General features: G+C 43.1%; 1 protein-coding gene across 5 annotated transcripts in view; it reads right to left on the bottom strand.

The window, feature by feature from the left end:
- Positions 1-17,103, bottom strand: part of shank2b (SH3 and multiple ankyrin repeat domains 2b) — a 386,266-nt gene that overhangs the window by 180,566 nt on the left and 188,597 nt on the right. The gene's annotated exons all lie outside the window — the stretch shown is intronic.

The raw sequence follows: 17,103 nt of genomic DNA, 5'->3' as shown, positions 1-17,103 counted from the left end.
CGGTGACAAACTGCTGCGTCAGCATTCACACGGTGACAAACTGCTGTGTCAGCATTCACACAGTGACAAACTGCTGTGTCAGCATTCACACGGTGACAAACTGCTGTGTCAGCATTCAAACTGTGACAAACTGCTGTCAGCATTCAAACTGTGACAAACTGCTGCGTCAGCATTCAAACTGTGACAAACTGCTGTGTCAGCATTCACACAGTGACAAACTGCTGCGTCAGCATTCAATAGGTGACAAACTGCTCTGTCAGCATTCACACGGTGACAAACTGCTGTGTTAGCTTTCACACGGTGACAAACTGATATGACAAACTGCTGTGTCAGCATTCAAACTGTGACAAACTGCTGCATCAGCATTCAATAGGTGAAAAACTGCTGTGTCGGCATTCAATAGTTGACAAACTGCTGCATCAGCATTCACACGTTGACAAACTGCTGCGTCACCATTCACACGGTGACAAACTGCTGCGTCAGCATTCACACGGTGACAAACTGCTGTGTCAGCATTCACACGGTGACAAACTGCTGCGTCAGCATTCACACGGTGACAAACTGCTGTGTCAGCATTCACACAGTGACAAACTGCTGTGTCAGCATTCACACGGTGACAAACTGCTGTCGGCATTCAAACTGTGACAAACTGCTGCGTCAGAATTCACACGGTGACAAACTGCTGTGTTAGCTTTCACACGGTGACAAACTGATATGACAAACTGCTGTGTCAGCATTGAAACTGTGACAAACTGCTGCATCAGCATTCAATAGGTGAAAAACTGCTGTGTCAGCATTCACGCGGTGACAAACTGCTGTGTCAGCATTCACACGGTGACAAACTGCTGTCAGCATTCAAACTGTGACAAACTGCTGCGTCAGCATTCAAAGTGTGACAAACTGTTGTGTCAGCATTCACACAGTGACAAACTGCTGCGTCATCATTCAATAGGTGACAAACTGCTCTGTCAGCATTCACACGGTGACAAACTGCTGTGTCAGCATTCAATAGGTGAAAAACTGCTGTGTCAGCATTCAATAGTTGACAAACTGCTGCATCAGCATTCACACGTTGACAAACTGCTGTGTCAGCATTCACACGGTGACAAACTGCTGTGTCAGCATTCACACGGTGACAAACTGCTGTGTCAGCATTCAAACGGTGACAAACTGCTGTGTCAGCATTCAAACTGTGACAAACTGCTGTGTCAGCATTCACACGGTGACAAACTGCTGTGTCAGCATTCAAACTGTGACAAACTGCTGTGTCAGCATTCACACAGTGACAAACTGCTGCGTCAGCATTCAATAGGTGACAAACTGCTGCGTCAGCATTCACACGGTGACAAACTGATATGACAAACTGCTGTGTCAGCATTTAAACTGTGACAAACTGCTGCATCAGCATTCAATAGGTGACAAACTGCTGTGTTAGCTTTCACACGGTGACAAACTGATATGACAAACTGCTGTGTCAGCATTCAAACTGTGACAAACTGCTGCATCAGCATTCAATTGGTGAAAAACTGCTGTGTCAGCATTCAATAGTTGACAAACTGCTGCATCAGCATTCACACGTTGACAAACTGCTGTGTCAGCATTCACACGGTGACAAACTGCTGTGTCAGCATTCAAACTGTGACAAACTGCTGTGTCAGCATTCAAACTGTGACAAACTGCTGCGTCACCATTCACACAATGACAAATTGCTTTGTCAGCATTCACACGATGAAAAACTGCTGCGTCAGCATTCACATGATGAAAAACTGTTGGGTCAGCATTCACAGTACTGTTTTCCTTCATCCATAACCCTTTATTTTATTAAAGCCTAGTCATAGTGCATAGTTTATGCCATTTAAACCATTCAAACATCAAAATGTTCAGCAAATTCTGGAGATTTATTCTATGACTTTTGGTTGGTACTTCAATGTTTTTCAATGATGAAGCATTTTTAATTTTTAAAACAATAAAAAGTGATTGGACAAGCCTTGCTTTGTGGGGATTTTCTGCACCATGAGTGAATACACATGCATGGTTAGCAGCCTGCTCCTTCTTTATAATTTACACTATTTGAACCCTTGGACCTCTAAATGTCGAGGTTATATACATTCAGACGTTTGGTACTTTCATGGGGGTAAATAAAGCGAGCAACTAAAGTCCCAAGTTGTGACTCAAAGAGGGACCAGCCCAGCTGTGCAGAGTGACTTTGGCCTCATGGAGCAACCACTAAGCCAGCTGACCTACTCTGGGTCCTTGCATTGGATTTTTAACAGCAATGATTGTTATGCTTACTGGGAAAGCAGCTAACCATGCATGCACACTCACTCAGGGTGCAGCAAATCTTCCTCCGATGATTTAAGGCTTGTCCAATAAAAAATGCTTAACAAGTCAAAAACAATGGAAGGACACAGCATAAAACTCCAGAAAGAGTTGAACATGTTGATGTTTGAATGGTTTAAAGAGCAGAAACAATGCAGAAGAAGAAGCCGGCTTTAAAGGAGCCATGGCATGAAATTTTCACTTTTTAAGGTTGTCTAACATTAATATGAGTTCCTCTAGCCTGCTTGGGGAAAAATGACGATAGACTTAAACCATGCACTGGAAACTTATCTCCGCCTTTTGTAATGTGACCATGCAGATGGCCTGATCGGGAAAGCCGCCTCTTATGACGCGGAGGTTGTTTCCCCCCAGAGCCAATAAACTACCTTTCCCCACCCACAGCTCTTTGGCCAGCTCATTGCGCTGTACATGGATGTAAAAAATCTGTTTAGAGCTCCTGCATCAGAACCCCTAAAGAGCCAGTGGACAGATTTGTTTTTTTCTGGGAACCGAAGAGATTTGTGTATGTGTGCACCAAACATTTCACAGACGAATGTTTCCAGAACTTGGGCCAAAACCGAGCTGGCCTTGCCGAACGTCTGAAAATGAACCCTGGATCAGTACCAACTCTCTTTGGCCCAACTACAGACCTCGGACAAGTAAGTAATTTAACGCTCTATAATTGTGTCTTTCCTGTATGTACAGTATAGTTATATAGCTTTTTACCACAAGAAAGTGTCCGTATCGTTAGCTATGCAGCTAATAGCATCTGCAAGCTCTTATCTCTGCCAACTGGGCTGTTGGAGGTGTTTGCATGCCCATGAGATGGTTAGCTCGCTCATTTTAGACCAAAACCCCCGACTTCAAGCTTCCTGAAGAACAATGAATCCGCAAATTCTGTGCATTTCATCAGGATAATGATTCATTCATGGTTCCAGAGTCAAAACGGTCAGTCTGTCTGTATCGTTAGCTCTGCAGCTAATAGCTCGGTCACTGTCGCTAATGTAACGGTAAATAGCATGAGGTATGCGAGTGGACACCTCATTTACTGTAACGCGAGTGTTGTGTACTTATTTGTTGTTTTGATAGCCGTCCTGCTGTTGGTGTTATGGCGCGCACGATATTGCCTTTCCCCTGATTAAAATGACTCGCGCTACGTGCATCTTTGCAAACCAGAGCAATCTTTGCCCCGCCTTTCTCCTCCTAATTTGCATTTAAAGCTGCAGACCCTAAACAGCTCATTCTGAGGATCCTAAGGAAAGCTCATTTTTGGGACTGGCTGTAATTCTGCACCAAGGCAGAATTCTGGGGAAAAAACTCACAGTATTACAGTATTGGGGGACCACTAAAGCCTATAAAAATATATAAAAGCCTCCATTTAATTTCATGCCATGGCGCCTTTAAAATAAAGAGTTGGATTGTTAAATGAGCTCAAACAATACACAAATCAAGGCTTGTCCAATCATTTTACTGCATTTTAAATGCTAATTTTACTTCTGCGTTCACATTCTGGTTGAACATGGACGCCTGTTTATTCAAACTGGTTTAGCTGTGAATTATAATCAGTTAATTGTTTTTGAATATCTTGCACTTCTAAAGCTCTGTGCATGTGATGCTGAGAGGCATTCAGGTGATTTAACCACCTGATCTCTCAGAGAAAACTTCTTTCTTCACCCTCTTTCAGCCTCTGTCACGCTGTGTGAGTATAAAAAGAAATCCTGATGCATAAACATCGAGCCTCCTCTGCCTCAGCTGACAGGACAACAAGTCTCCTTTCCTGCTTTGTGGCAACTAGCTGCAGGTTTTTGGGGAGGGTACATTTTTGTTTTTTAGTTGGTTTAAAAGAAATCTTTATGTAAAATCTATGGCTGGGCAACGATTAAAATGTTTAATCTAATTAATCGCATGATTTCCCTGATTAATCACGATTAATCGCATTTGTACGCAGAATCCAAAAATGAATCCAAAAGTAGTGTATAGCCTTTAGCATTTAGCTTTATTTTAAATGTGCTGCCATATGAATGAAAGTGCCATAACATTTGTTGTGCAAACACACTTTTAACATCAGCATCTTTCTGTAGTTTTTATGTAGAAGCCTCGCTCCACTGTCTGTTTCCTTGAATGACTTGCTGCTATCAGTTGTGTGTTTTGCCTTTAAGTGATATTTTAGACTGGAACTACTACGCTGAGAAGACAATTCAACTTGGCAGAGTTTACAGATGACTTTGGTTCTGTCGACTCCGCCGTCTGGAAGAACTTTAACATGAAAATGGCCGAGTAAAAGTTCCGTACCCTTCTCCATGTTTGGTGGATCCGCCGATTACTTTCTTTTCCTGTTCCACAGCAGACAGCAGCAGACTTTTACAGAATAAAAGCCTGTGAGCGACAGACTTTTACTAAATAAAACCTGCGTTAATGCGCGATAAAATATTTATCGGCGTTATTTAATCAACAAGTTAACGCGATAATAACGAGTTACAAAAGTTACAAAATAAAAGCCTGTGAGCAACAGACTTTTATAAAATAAAAGCCAAAATAAAAACCCGGTTCAATTAAATTAAATTAAATTAAATTAATTTTATTTATATAGCGCCAAATACAACAAATGTCATCTCAAGTCCAATTCAAGCCAATTGGAATTCAATTCATTGTAATCATAATTTTTTATAAAATAATTCAATTCGTTCATATAGAGCCAATTCAAAAACAATTTCCTAGCTAAGGAAACCAACAGATTGCACCGAAACTTGTCTTCAGTCCAATCTCCGAGTCCCGCATCGGACGGCCTTGTGCTGCATGTTGTTCCCCCTCTCTCTGCCCCCTGCTTCCTGTCTCTCTGAACTTTCCATTAAAGGCACAAAAAGCCCTCAAAATTTTTTTTTTTAATTTTACATTTTTTTTAAAAGAAAAAAAGAAAAAGAAAAAATGCGTTAATGCGCGCTAAAATAATTATCGACGTTAAATAATTAACGCTTTCATACCGAGTTAACCCGCCCAGCCCCAGTAAAAAAACGTGCTTCTGTTCAGGTGCAACCTGCAGCTTTAAGAATAAAGAATCGCACGGCTTCCCTAAGCCTGCAGCAAACTGGGAATGGACAAGTGTGGAAGTGGTTGGGTCGTGCACGTGAATGCGTGAGCGTGCTTTATATGTGTGTGTGTTTGGGCAATGCACTCACCCTGTGGGATTATCACACTCTGGCAGCGGGTGGTCTAATACACCCGTCTGTCAATCATTCTTACACAGGCTTACGGCTGCACGGAGGGGAGAAATACAACTGATATCTTCCACCAACACCCCCGGCACGCTTTGTGTTCGTGCAGTTGTTGCTCGAACCCAAAGAGATTAAAACTTTTATCTTTTTTTGGCACTGGTTTTGTTTTGTCTTCCGTCACGATGACGGCTGAAGTTTTAAATCATCGTCCACAGCGGCAGGAGTGGAAATGGAAATGTGTTGTGTTGTAATTATTCACATAAGTAAATCTTTAAAAAAAACAAAAAAACATTATTTACAGTTTACAAAAACTAAAAGAAAAAACCAAGGGTTTATGCATCAGGACATAGAATAAAATATAGATACAAATTCATTTTAAGCTGGTCCTTACCAGGTAAATTAACTTCAAATAAACACACAACATATTAGTGAGAAGCAGCTTCAGACTTCAAACTCAATCATTGGTCAGTTTCCTCTGAAAAAAACTACAGAAAACCTTATAAACAAGCATGAAAAAGAAAGTAGACCCCTGAAAGCATCATTTTTAAATATATATTTCAAATTTGAAGCAATAAAGAAACAAAGCTTAATAGTACAAACATATAAATGAAATATTGCTTTTATATCAGTGGCACTTCTACCATTAATATGTTAATATAAAGTAAGTGAACTTATTTTACTGATGAAATTAGCTCCTACACAGCCAGTAAACTTTGAGCTGTTAAGAAACTCAGTTTAATTCCACTTTTCTACGCTTTAAACGGTTTAACTCTGGTTAGCAGTATCCAGAGGAGTTCATGGTGGACTCAATGGCTGCAAGGTGCCCAGGTCCTACAGAACCAGCCCAGATCATCAGCCCTCCACCACCGTGCTTGACAGCTGGTGTGAGGTGTTTGTGCTGATATGCTGTGTTTGGTTTCCTCCAAACGTGCTGCTGTGCATCATGAGCAAACATCTCCACTTTGGTCTGCTCTGTCCAAAGGACATTGTTCCAGAAGTCTTGTGGTTTGTTCAGATGCAGCTTAGCTAACCTAAGCTGTGCTGCCATGTTCTTTTTAGAGAGAAGAGGCTTTCTCCTGCAGCCCTTCCACACAAGCCATACCTGTTCAGTCTGTTTCTAACTGTGCTGTCATGACCTTTAACCTTTAACATGCTAACTGAGGCCTGCAGAGTCTGAGATGTAGCTCTTGGGTTTCTGACCTTGGGGTGACCTTTAACCTTTAACATGCTAACTGAGGCCTGCAGAGTCTGAGATGTAGCTCTTGGGTTTCTGACCTTGGGGTGACCTTTAACCTTTAACATGCTAACTGAGGCCCGCAGAGTCTGAGATGTAGCTCTTGGGTTTCTGACCTTGGGGTGACCTTTAACCTTTAACATGCTAACTGAGGCCTGCAGAGTCTGAGACGTAGTTCTTGGGTTTCTAACCTTGGGGTGACCTTTAACCTTTAACATGCTAACTGAGGCCTGGAGAGTCTGAGATGTAGCTCTTGGGTTTCTAACCTTGGGGTGACCTTTAACCTTTAACATGCTAACTGAGGCCTGCAGAGTCTGAGATGTAGCTCCTGGGTTTCTGACCTTGGGGTGACCTTGCTGGGACGTCCACTCCTGGGCAGACTGACAGCTGTCCTGAATGTTTCCCACTTGTGAATAATCTTTCTCTCTGTAGAACGATGGACTCCAGATAGTTTGGAAACGGCCTTCTAACCCTTCCCAGGTTGATGGGCAGCAACAGCTGCTTCTCTGAGATCATTGCTGATGTCTTTCCTCCTTGGCATCGTGTTAACACACACCTGGATGCTGCAGAACTTCTGCTTTTATAGATGCGCTCACACTGACTGATGATCAGTTAATCACCTGACTTACCCCCTCATTCCTATGGAAGCAGTATTAATGAACTGATTCTGCATTTTGGCTAAAAAAAACATTAGAACTTGAATGCCTGTTTTTTACATTTTGGTCTCAAAAATAAGATTTCTTTCATGGTTTCATGGAAACAACATTAGGCCAAACCTTGTGACTCTTTAGCTGTGAGAGGAAGTGGTTACAGCAAGCTATTTTTCGACTGTGTGGCAGCGCAGAGCTTTGAATATCTGGCTATTAAAAACAGAATATAGGTCACACACACACACGTTCACCGCCTGATCATCAGGGCATCAGGCTACATACGTATATCTTTGTCAAAGCTTTAATTCACAGCTGTGTCCGTTCTCTCTGAACCGGAGTCCATCCAGAAATCTGCCCCACAGGTGAGGTAATGCAGCGCAGCAGTGGAAATTGATGTTGGATTAGTCATCTCTCTAGGTGAGGATAAATGACAGCGAGCAGATGGAATAACTGATTGATTAAGCTCATAACCACTAAATGGAGACGGTAATAACATGTCATGCCTTTAACCTACACTAATCAGACTCCAGCACCACCGCTGCCACGGAAATCTAATAATCGTACACGGTTTCCCGTCGGATGCGACAGGGAGATTATTCTTGACACCTTCTTCTGATTAACTTAAATCTCAACAGCTAATTTGAATAATTCACTCTGTTGGCAGAGATGCCGTGCAGCAGAAATCAGACTTGTGCAGAAAATGGTGCAGGTGCACACCTGAAACTGCTAAGATACGCGCTGAATTTGGATTTAATATCAACTGATCAATAATAATTAGGGCTGGGCAAGTTAACTCGTTATTATTGCGTTACTTTGTTAGTTATTTAATAAATTTCCATTTCCATTGCTATGCTGATGATACTCAGCTGTACTTATCTATAAAACCAGATGAACCCAATAGGTTGGTCAGACTACGAGCATGTCTTAAAGACATAAAGACCTGGATGACTCAGAACTGTCTGCTTCTAAATTCAGACAAAACTGAAGTCGTTATCTTTGGACCTGAGCGCTCTAGGGAGAAATTGTCTAGCTATATAGTTACTCTAGATGGTATTTCCTTGGCTTCTAGTTCTACAGTGAGGAACCTTGGAGTTATTTTTGACCAGAACTTATCATTTGACTCGCATATAAAACAGGTTTCTAGGACTGCCTTCTTTCACCTTCGTAATATTGTTAAAATCAGGAACATCTTGTCTCAGAGTGATGCAGAAAAACTGCTCCATGCATTTGTTACTTCAGGATTGGACTACTGTAATTCTTTATTATTGGGCTGTCCCACATATTCTCTGAAAAGCCTCCAGCTGATCCAAAATGCTGCAGCCAGAGTTCTGATGAGAACTAACAGCAGAGATCATATTTCTCCAGTTTTAGCTTCTCTTCATTGGCTCCCTGTTAAATTCAGAATAGAATTTAAGATTCTTCTCCTCACATATAAAGCTCTTAATGACCGAGCTCCATCATATCTTAAAGATCTCATTAGAAGATATTTTCCTAACAGAGCACTTCGTTCCCAAACTGCAGGTTTACTTGAGGTTCCCAGAGTTTCTAAAAGTAGAATGGGAGGCAGAGCCTTCAGTTATCAGGCCCCTCTCTGTGGTACCAGCTGCCAGTTTGGGAGGCAGAGCCTTCAGTTATCAGGGCCCTCTCTGTGGAACCAGCTGCCAGTTTGGGAGGCAGAGCCTTCAGTTATCAGGCCCCTCTCTGTGGAACCAGCTGCCAGTTTGGGAGGCAGAGCCTTCAGTTATCAGGTCCCTCTCTGTGGAACCAGCTGCCAGTTTGGGAGGCAGAGCCTTCAGTTATCAGGCCCCTCTCTGTGGAACCAGCTGCCAGTTTGGGAGGCAGAGCCTTCAGTTATCAGGCCCCTCTCTGTGGAACCAGCTGCCAGTTTGGGAGGCGGAGCCTCCAGTTATCAGGCCCCTCTCTGTGGAACCAGCTGCCAGTTTGGGAAGCAGAGCCTTCAGTTATCAGGCCCCTCTCTGTGGAACCAGCTGCCAGTTTGGGAAGCAGAGCCTTCAGTTATCAGGCCCCTCTCTGTGGAACCAGCTGCCAGTTTGGGAGGCAGAGCCTTCAGTTATCAGGCCCCTCTCTGTGGAACCAGCTGCCAGTTTGGGAGGCAGAGCCTTCAGTTATCAGGCCCCTCTCTGTGGGAGCAGCTGCCAGTTTGGGAAGCAGAGCCTTCAGTTATCAGGCCCCTCTCTGTGGAACCAGCTGCCAGTTTGGGAGGCAGAGCCTTCAGTTATCAGGCCCCTCTCTGTGGAACCAGCTGCCAGTTTTGGAGGCAGAGCCTTCAGTTATCAGGCCCCTCTCTGTGGAACCAGCTGCCAGTTTGGGAGGCAGAGCCTTCAGTTATCAGGCCCCTCTCTGTGGAACCAGCTGCCAGTTTGGGAGGCAGAGCCTTCAGTTATCAGGCCCCTCTCTGTGGAACCAGCTGCCAGTAAATGTCCGGGAAGCAGACACCCTTTCCACTTTTAAGACCAGGCTTAAAACTTTCCTTTCTGATAAAGCTTATAGTTAGGGATGGCTCAGGTGACCCTGAAACATCCCATAGTTAAGCTGCTATAGGTCCAGACTGCTGGGGGGCCTCATCTGTCACACCTTTCCTCACTTTACTCTCTTTATGTACATGTGACATTATTGTGGTCATTAACTCGTGTTTCCCTGTTCCAACAGATATCCTTTGAATGGTGTTACAGTAGTCCCCCCCCCCCCCCCCCCCCTTTTCTGTCTTCTCAGACCCCAGCTGGTTGAGGCGGATGGCCACCCTTCCTGGTTCTGGTTCTGCCAGAGGTTTCTTCCTGTTCAAAGGGAGTCGTTTCTCTCCACAGTCGCCTCAGGCACGCTCAGGACGGGAGATTGGACTGAAGACAAGTTTCGGTGCAATCTGTTGGTTTGCTTAGCTAGGAAACTGTTTTTGAATTGGCTCGATATGAACAAATTGGATTATTTTATGAATAATTATGATTACAATGAATTGAATTCCAATTGGCTTGAATTGGACTTTATTATCTAAGTGCCTTGAGATGACGTTTGTTGTATTTGGCGCTATATAAATAAAACTGAATTGAATTGAAATATTTTATCGCGCATTAACGCAGTTTTTTTTTTTTAAATATAATTTTTTATAATTTAATTTAAAAAAACAACAACATTTTGGGGGGCTTTTGTGCCTTTAATGGATAGGAAAGTTCAGAGAGACAGGAAGCAGGGGGCAGAGAGAGGGGGAACAACATGCAGCACAGGGCTGTCCGATAAGGGACTCAAATCGGGTTTTTATTTTGGCTTTTATTCTGTAAAAGTCTGCTGCTGTCTGCTGAGGAACCGGAAAAGAAAGTAATCGGCGGATCCACCAAACATGGAGAAGGGTACGGAACTTTTACTCGGCCATTTTCATGTTAAAGTTCTTCCAGACGGCGGAGTCAACAGAACCAAAGTCATCTGTAAACACAGCCAAGTTGAATTGTCTTCTCAGCGTAGTAGTTCCAGTCTAAAATATCACTTAAAGGCAAAACACACAACTGATAGCAGCAAGTCATTCAAGGAAACAGACAGTGGAGCGAGGCTTCTACATAAAAACTACAGAAAAATCTGTGTGCTACGAACCAAGCTGCTAATCTAAAACACATACAGCAAAAATGACAAGCCACCCTCTGATCGCGGTCTTCATGCAATAAATTGGTATCGGTTAACTTTAATGAGTATGTTAGAATAGTATCGCCCCGATACCAGTATCAGTATCGGTGCATCCCTAGTCAATGCAGTTTAATATGCGATCAATGATGCTGTAAAATGGCAAATGTATGTGGCTGAACTGTTACATCATCTGTAATGAGTAAGCAAGAGAAACTGTGAAAGCCACAGGATTATGGCGATTAATCAAACACACACAGTATAATTCACAGTGATCTAAAGCCGCATATAGCCACCAAGAAGCTTTACATGTCGCAAACGTAACGGAGTGGGCTGGGCTTTCATTCAGTGCCTGTTTAAGGTGGGGTGATGAGGAGTCGAGGAGCTGGTAGAGATGGAAGTGCAGGTAAGTGGTGGTGGTGGGGGGGGAACACACCTTTGCAGCAGATTACACCCATGGCGGCCGATCAAGGATCCAAAAGTAAAGACGTCCCATCCCGAAATCCGAAACAAGTGGGGCTCACGGGGGATATCAGAGAACAAAAATGTCCGAACACGAAGGAAGGATGACCGGCTGACTACTTGGCAACCTTTGGTTAATCCCGTCTCATGCTTACAGCTGTACAGCAGAGGGCTCGAGGTAGGGGCAGAAATGGTGTGAACCAGGGAGGAGGGAGGTTTTTTTGGTGTTGGGAAAGTAACAGATGTTGGCGGCTGGAAGGCTTTTGGGGGGGTAATCCCGCACCATCGTGGTGCTCCACTTTCCCCGGGTGGCCGCTGTGTGAGGCGAATGGGAGGCGTTCACGAGGAGAGGTCAACAATGGCAGGATTACATCTTTAGATTTGATTAGATTTCTCTCTCTTTCCTTTCCTCCCCCTCTTTTCATTCATTTCTCACTCAGACTCATCTTTCTCTGCCCTCTGTTGTGTACTTATTTATTTATTTGTTTGTTCATCTTTTCTCATTTTCTCTAAGACCCCGTAATCCCCGAGCTATCTCCGCGCTCCACAAACTACCACCAAGGCCCCCGCCGGTGCCGCTCAGTGCTCATTTCAGTGGTTTTAAAAGTAGGTTGAAGCAGTAACCGGTGAGTGGATGTTTCCTCGGCTCGAAGACAAAAAAAAGGCACTTTATCAGGTTTAGAATTGGAGCAGAGGCCGCCGCCTTCACTCAAAACTTAAAGGAATAGTTCGCCTCTTTTGACATGAAGCTGTATGACATCCCATACTAGCAACATCATTTATAAACATTGACTTACCCCCTGTGGATCGGTTTGGGATACTTTCTCGAACACCAAGCAGCAACAAGCATGATGTAAGACACCTCATTTTGGTTTAGGAGTAGTTATGAACCCGAAACTTCGGTAAAACTTTTCTGTATTTGCTGGAATAAAGAAAAATTGCTCAGGCAAAAGAATTAGAAACTTAATCAGCGCCATTTCTTGTTAGTCGGACAAATCAATCAATTTGAATCTTTTTTATGTGATATCAGCGTGTCAGTAACATAAGTTCATGTAGCATGTAGCAGAGATGGGGAATAGAGTCACTGTGACTTGGACTCGAGTCGACTCGAGTCGTTTTGATGACTTGGGACTTGACAAAAAATAAAAGACTTGAGACTCGACTCAGACTTGGAAGTTAAAGACTCGGCACTTGACTTGACTTGAGACACGATGACTTGAATGACTTGAGTGTTATTCAGTTCATGTTTTCAGTTTGAATATAAAATTAATAAATTAATTAAAAAAATAACATTGATTACCCGGTAGGAGCGCAGGCTGAGAATGGCATCATGATTGGATCCCTACCCTGTCAATCAGCCATGCCCTCTCTGCATACCTTACGTGTTTATTGGAGAGAATAAACTCATATCAGATATGCATCAACATGTCAGCGGGACAGAGTCGTTGTCTTCGGCTTCCGTAATCACCATTTTGAGGGCAAAAGACGAACAGCTCAGTGCAAGACATGCGGCATCAACATCTCAGACAGCCAGATGACAACTTCCAACTTTGTTCGTCAGTTGTAGATCCATTCTGACCAGTAAGTGCTCGTCAAACTAGCTAATATTATCCTGTTAGCCTAGCCGGTAGTTAGCTAACGTTAGCTTGATATGATACGGGGTGGACAGGTTGGACACATTGGCCAATGATGTTTACTGACAGTTACTTATATCTTTGTGTTTTCACTTTATTAAGATCAGATTCTGCAGGTAAAACTGCAATAATAAGGTGACTTTGACTTGACTTGCCCAAGAAAAAATTACTTGAGACTTGCACATGTGTGACTTGGTCCCATCTCTAGCATGTAGTGACCAAAGCTTTGGCTTCCTTTGCCTGAGTAATAATCCAGGTTTCCAGAAACAGCTTCATAATTTTTGGAAGGCAGAGCTGGTTTGAACATGCCTCTCTGGGAAATCCTCATCTTCTATCTGTATCTTCTGATTTTTACCTAAAGATTGTAGAGATTGGATGGATGGATGGATGGATGGATGGATGGATGGATGGATGGATGGATGGATGGATGGATGGATGGATGGATGGATGGATGGATGGATGGAGTCATGGTTCGGTAAGGGAGAACCCAGGTGCAGACACGGACAAGAGCCAGAAGTGAAGTTAGGGATTTATTTTTTTAAATAAAAACAAAAAGCACAGTAAAGCTGGAACACTGAACATAAAAAACTAAGAAAATAACAAAACCAGACTGAATACTTGCGGGACAGGACTGACGAGGAAACCATGGACCAGGGGCATAGGACAGGAGTGAGACGAATAAGACAAGGAACTCAGACGAGGAAATAGGACGAGGATTTCAGACGTATAAGACGAGGATCCGGCGAGGAGTGGTGGAACTAGAAAGATATAGCATATTGGAGCTGTGTAGACTGAGCAGCAAACACCGTAACAGGCGCGGCTGTCGGCAGGCGGCAGCAGGCAGTGATACGAAGGGAGAGAAAATAGGGCCAAGAGATTGTGAGGTCTGACTTTTTCCTGGAGAACCATTTTGTGATGCAAATGTATTACTCTGTTGAACGCATATTGTTTTGAGAAGCAAAACGCTTTATTTTTTAAACCCCAGCCAACTAGCCGGACTACCTTCATCAACACCAAAATGAGGCTGGAACTCTGCTCACAGGACGCAGCAGGGGGTAAGAAGATGTTCAGAAATGATGTTGCTGATATGGGATGTTGTACAGCTTCATGTAAAAAGAGGCGAACTGTCCCTTTAAGGGGCAAATAATCAGGAAAAACATGAAATTTGTATGTTTCACACCCATGCACAGATGCAGACCCATGTGCAGGCTGGTGTAATTTAGGCTTTTGGGGATAAATCATCACTCAATCAGAGCCAACACCCACACAACACTTCCCAAAGTCTATGTGAAGCTGAGCTTTTGTACAAAAATGTGATCAGTCCAGACCTCTCCAGACCTGTTGCATCCATCAACCCTCTACAGCACCTACTTTATCTGATATGTCTTCATACATTACCATACTGACCCTCACATGCAAATGCCAAGTTCAACAGGAAAGTTGCTCTACGAAAAAAGTGCTTTCAGTGTCATAAAGGTCGGCTCCCTTTTAACCGGTCAGATCACCATGGTAACTTATGTTGAACGCATTACCTCACCCATAAATGACATGATCTCCATCTTCTTTTTATGCTCTAATGAAGGCCACTAAGCCATCTTTTTCCCCATAGCTGGAAGCTGAAATTTTAGGGATTTGCTGCCCATCTATATTTTGTTCTTCTGTGATTTCAATCTGGGGAAAAAAAAATCCACAACACTCATTATTCTTGTTTTCTGCCTCTATCTATCCCACACTGACTTCACTTCCCCGTGTTTTCTTTAACGGGGTTAATTTGAGCTGTTGTTGCCTGTTCATAATGAGCATGAATGTATACCCTTTAACTTCCACAACAGCATCCACGACCTCTGCTTGCCCCATTTTCTTCTTCTCTTTCACTCCAAACTCTACTCTTCTTCTACACGTCTTTTATGGCAGCAACGTGGCTGTTCTTCCATGTGGAAAGACCCCGCTGCACACGCACTTACAATTATAAATCAGTCTTTCTGGGGCTTTTATTTTGTAAAAGTCTGTTGCTCACAGGCTTTTATTTTGTAAAAGTCTGCTGCTGTCTGCTGTGGAACAGGAAAAGAAAGTAATCGGCGGATCCACCAAACATGGAGAAGGGTACGGAACTTTTACTCGGCCATTTTCATTTTAAAGTTCTTCCAGACGGCGGAGTCGACAGAACCAAAGTCATCTGTAAACTCTGCCAATATGCCGCCCATTGATTGGATGCGAGACTCCGGTTCTTCTCACAGATGTTTATTAACGCCACATCAACACCGTAGAACTAAATGTTCGAGTAAACAAAGTAAAAGACGACATTAGTTGCTGTAATCATTAAAGAAATAGCATTCTTAGCATTGTCGCTGGTACCAATAAATAATCAAAGTAATACTGGCCACTTTAGCTGCTTCTCAACCAGCGGCAGAGTCATTCCCCAGAGGCAATCTGCAGGGTCAGAACTAGGATTCTTTAAAGGGGAACTCCGGGGCATTTGAAGCGCGTTTCCATTGCTAGAGGTTGTCAAATAATGATAGTAGGACACAGAGAGGTGCAAATCTGCGCTCCCTGTGTGGAGATTGCTCTGTCCGCACAGCATGTCATGCGAGGCTAATACGTGGTGGCTAAGGGGCAAGCGCTAACCCTTCCACGTAAAACAACAACTTGCACACTGCAGAAACGTCACACCACTTTATAACCCATCCGACAATAAAGTCACAAGCCTTACCATCAAAACCATATGCATGGTTCTCACATTACTGGCATGGGGACGTTACAAAACAACTTTATAAACAGCATGTCACTCACCGGCTGGTTGTAGGCTCGCGCATGTGAAAGCCCAAAAGAGTCGATGGACGATAATCCCATATACAAAACAATTATCTTCTCTAGAAAAACTGCGTTCAAGTATTTAAAACATTACAACAATACATGCCCAGTAAAGTTGTTGTTTTACGTGGAAGGGTTAGCAGTTGCCCCTTAGCCACCACGTATTAGCCTCGCATGACATGCTGTGTGGACAGAGCGATCTCCACACAGGGAGCGCAGATTTGCACCTCTCTGTGTCCTACTATCATTATTTGACAACCTCTAGCAATGGAAACACGCTTCAAATGCCCCGGAGTTCCCCTTTAACTTCCACTTCTCCTCTGCATCACATTCACACAGTTACAGCAAACACCACCAAGCATGGAGGAATAAAATAAAGAGAAACTAGCAGCTAACATCACCGCTACAGGTGTGAAGCTAACGGAGCTAACCGGCGCTACTTCCTGTTTTACTTGTTTCAACATAAAAGCACGTATTTCAAAATAAATGTTAAAAAAACTCCTGCATTTACAGCCAAGTTGAATTGTCTTCTCAGCGTAGTAGTTCCAGTCTAAAATATCACTTAAAGGCAAAACACACAACTGATAGCAGCAAGTCATTCAAGGAAACAGACAGTGGAGCGAGGCTTCTACATAAAAACTACAGAAAGATGCTGATGTTAAAAGTGTGTTTGCACAACAAATGTTATGGCACTTTCATTCATATGGCAGCACATTTAAAATAAAGCTAAATGCTAAAAGCTATACGCTACTTTTGGATTCATTTTTGGATTCTGCGTACAAATGCGATTAATCGTGATTAATCAGGGAAATCAGGAAAATCATGTGATTAATTACATTAAAGATTTTAATCGTTGCCCAGCCCTAATAAAAATCTATTTTATAACTATGTTCACACCCGTCACAGCAGCGGATCTAAGTTACAAAGCTCCACCACACACACAAAGAATGATCCCCATCATTCCATCACCATGTTTAACCTGAACCAACACACAGCTGATCCCAGCATGGATCATTTCTCCTCCTCCTCCTTGTTGGCACATAGGTTGCTCTGGTGTACATAAACTTTGGTCGCCTTGGCAACACCCTTTTAATCCTGCATAGGGGATTATATGTGGAGTTATTTAGGAGGATCAAACGCGAGAGGATTTGAAA

This window comes from Odontesthes bonariensis, chromosome 1, assembly GCF_027942865.1.
Source record: "Odontesthes bonariensis isolate fOdoBon6 chromosome 1, fOdoBon6.hap1, whole genome shotgun sequence".
Lineage (NCBI taxonomy): Eukaryota > Metazoa > Chordata > Actinopteri > Atheriniformes > Atherinopsidae > Odontesthes > Odontesthes bonariensis.
Note: the sequence above shows the minus strand (reverse complement) of the source record. Positions and strands in the feature narration are given on the sequence as shown.